Here is a 3,703-nt window from a genome sequence, read left to right as displayed (position 1 = left end):
TCACAGTATTCATATGAGGATCAAATGAAACAATTTATGATCATTTTTAGAGAATTATTATTTTAAGATATGAACCACACTTCATTAAATCTTAAGATACACCTATTGTAAAGATGCACTGTTAGTTTATTATATACCACTAAGAAAGAAAAGTATGGCCAATTAAAAACTGTAACACAGGGCTTCCCTGGTGGCGCAGTGGTTGAGAGTCCGCCTGCCGATGCAGGGGACATGGGTTCGTGCCCCGGTCCGGGAAGATCCCACGTGCCGCGGAGCGGCTGGGCCTGTGAGCCATGGCCGCTGAGCCTGCGCGTCCGGAGCCTGTGCTCCGCAACGGGAGAGGCCACAACAGTGAGAGGCCCGCGTAACGCAAAAAAAAAACAAAACTGTAACACATACTTTCTTATCACTTGAACATTACCACTTAGTAAAAGAGCCCTTTATACCTTACTAGACACAGGTTGTAATATCTAGTTCTTGCACACACACTGAGAGAAAAATATGAATGAAATAAATTGGTTTAGGTAGTCTTAAAACTTCTCATTGAGTCCAACATTCCTGAATTATTTCTCAATTCAATCACGGATATTCATGTTTTCCCACACAATATCAATACCTATTCCATCAAGAATGTTGGCGATGCAGCATTTCTTGTAAGAATCTGTCAAATGTTTTTCTGGTTCAAAATGGCAACACAGGAGAATCCTGAACTCACCTCTCACAGACACACTGAATCTACCCCTACACACAGAACAATTTCCTTCGAAAGATATCCAGAAACTAGCTGAACAGCTCTTACACATTAGAGGAACCAAAAAACCCACATCAAAATGGGTAGGTGAGACGCCACCTCACCATAGACCTCACCCCCATGCAGTGACATAAAACCGGAAGAGAACTCAAAACTCCCAGCTTCTCCCTGAGGAGCGAAGGGTGGACCCCACAGCTGGTGCTACAACTTTTGAGACTTCCACCTCAGAAATGGACCCCAAAACATCTAGCTCTGAAAGCCAACAGAGCTTGCATTCATGAGACCCACATGGCTATAGTGAACTAATCGAATAGACAGTTCTTAGAGTACGTGGATTCTCGGTGGCTAATCCTCCAGGGCCCAGTGCAGAGGCAGCAGACTGAAATGCACCCAGTCTTTCCAGGAAAGAGGCTAGTCGCTTACCTTAAAAGCCTGAGGGGCAGGCTTCTAATTTAAAACGCTTCTAGGGGGGCGACTGTAACGCTCTCCAGAAACCACAGAGGCTGGTGGGTGCATCTTTCCGCTCTCCCTCTGCCTCGCTCCAGGTCACCAGTATCTCCCAGAAAGGAGCTCATGTACATTGCTGATGCCCCGATTTTAGTGGCTGCTACCCAGAAGATGCCACTTGAGCTCCTGGCTCTGGTGGCCACTGAGGCTTCTGTTCAAGGGTACCATAGGACTGTAACAAACAGAGCAACAGTTCTTCACCAGTTAGCCCTCCTGGGCCCAGTGCAGAGGCAGCAGGCTGAAAGGCCCAGTCTCTCCAGGAGAGAGGACTATCAGCTTGTTAATAGTTGCGGCCTGACGGGCTGGCTGCACTCCTCTCCAGAGACCAGGGAGGCCCATGGGGGCCACCTTCACGCTCTCTCTCTGCCCCGCTCCAGACTGCTGGTGCCTGTGAGAAAGGAGCTTATGCACACTTCTGCCACCCGGGGTTCTGGGACTGCCGCGGAGAGGACACACCTCCTGCTAGCCTGGCACTGGTGACCAGCGGGCCTTGTGTTCATGGGTTCAATAGGATGATAGCAAATAAAGAAACAGTTTTAAACGGGATATCCCCACCAGGGCTCAGCGCTGAGGGCGCAGACAGATACATCTCCTAGACTTTCCCCGAGGAGGTGTATTTACACCTTTAAAAGGTGCTGCCTCAGGGTCTGGCTTCCATTCAGTCTGCGTCCAGGTGCTGACTGAGGGCTTGGCACACCCTCAGCTACCGGGAGCCTATAAGAACACAGGAGCCTACAAGAACATGGAAGGCTGCCTGGATAACCACAAAGGTTTAAGAGAAAAGCATGAGCTAGGGCAGGGCTGAATGATAAGGTGCATCTCCTAAATGAGACCACTCCTTCAAGACTGAGAGGTGGCATTAGAGCCAGCACAGAGAGTCAAAGAAAATGGAAGACATAGAGAAATACGTTCCAAACGAAGGAACAAGATAAACTCCCAGAAAAAGACCTTAATGAAATGCAGTTAAACTCAGAATAGTCTAATGTTGTAATGGTGGTAGGTTAATCACTTATAAACCTAGAAAATAACTACAGCTACTATAATTTGTTAATGTGTACACAAGATAAAAAGATGTAAATTGTGAAATCAAAAATATAAAATGTGGGTGGGGGGGTAAAAATGTAGAGCTTTACAATGTGTTCAAACTTAAGTTATTATCAACTTAAAATAGACTTAAAAGATATTTCATGTAAGCCTCATGATAATCACAAAACAAAAACCTATACTAGATACACAAAAGATAAAGACATTGGGACTTCCCTGGTGGTCCAGTGGTGAAGAATCCGCCTTACAGTGCAGGGAAGGCAGGTTCAAAACCTGGTCAGGGGGCTGGGATCCCACATGCCATGGGGCAACTGAGCCCACACACCACAACTACTGAGCTTGTGCACTTCAACTAGAGAAGAGAAAACCCACATGCCACAACTGGAGAGAATCCTGCGCACCGCATGCCTCAACGAAGATCCTGTGTGCCACAACTAAGACCTGATGCAGCCAAAAATAAATAAATTAATAATAAATAAATCTTTTAAAAAAATATCAAAAAAAAAGATAAAGACATTTAAGGTTACTACTATAGAAAATCATCCAATCACACAGAAGAGAGCAAGAGAAGAAGAAAGGAACAAAGGAATTACAAAACATCCAGAAAACAATCAACAAAATGGTAATAAGTTCATACCTATTGATAATTACTTTATATGTAAACGGACTTCAGAAAATTCTCCAATTGTAAGATATAGAATGGCTGATGGATTGAAAACAACAACAACAACAACGAAAAATAAGACCCAAATATACGCTGCCTACAAGAGACTCACATCAGCTTTAAGGACACACACAGAAAGAATGTGAAGATATGGGAAAAAATAGTCTATGCAAACAGAAACCAAGAGAAAGCTGTGGTAGCTATACTTACATCAGACAAAACAGACTTAAATACAAACCTGTAATAGGAGATGAAGAAGGTCTTTATATAATTATAAAGGGGTCAATCCAACAAGAGGATATAGCATTTTTAGATTTACATGCACCCAACGTAAGAACACCTAAATATATAAAGCAAATATTAATAGACTTAAAGGGAGAAACAGATAGCAATACAATAATAGTAGGGCACTTCAATACTCACTTTCATCAATGGAAAAATCAACTAGACAGAAAATCAATAAGGAAACATTGGACTTCAACAACACATTAGAACAGATGAACTTAACACATATTTATAGAACATACCATCCCAAAGTAGCAGAATACACATTTTTCTCAAGCACACCTAAAACATTCTCCAGGATAGATCATATGTTAGGTCACAAAACAAGTCTCAATAGATCTAAGAAGACTGAAGTCATACCGAGCATTTTTCTCAACTATGGTATGAAACTAGAAATCAATTACAAGAAGAAAACTGAAAAATCCACAAATACATGCAGATGAAACAACATG

This window comes from Mesoplodon bidens (assembly GCF_964165515.1).
Source record: "Mesoplodon bidens genome assembly, chromosome: 3".
Classification (NCBI taxonomy): Eukaryota; Metazoa; Chordata; class Mammalia; order Artiodactyla; family Ziphiidae; genus Mesoplodon; species Mesoplodon bidens.
The sequence above is the reverse complement of the archived record's forward strand: the minus strand, read 5'-3'. Positions refer to the sequence as shown.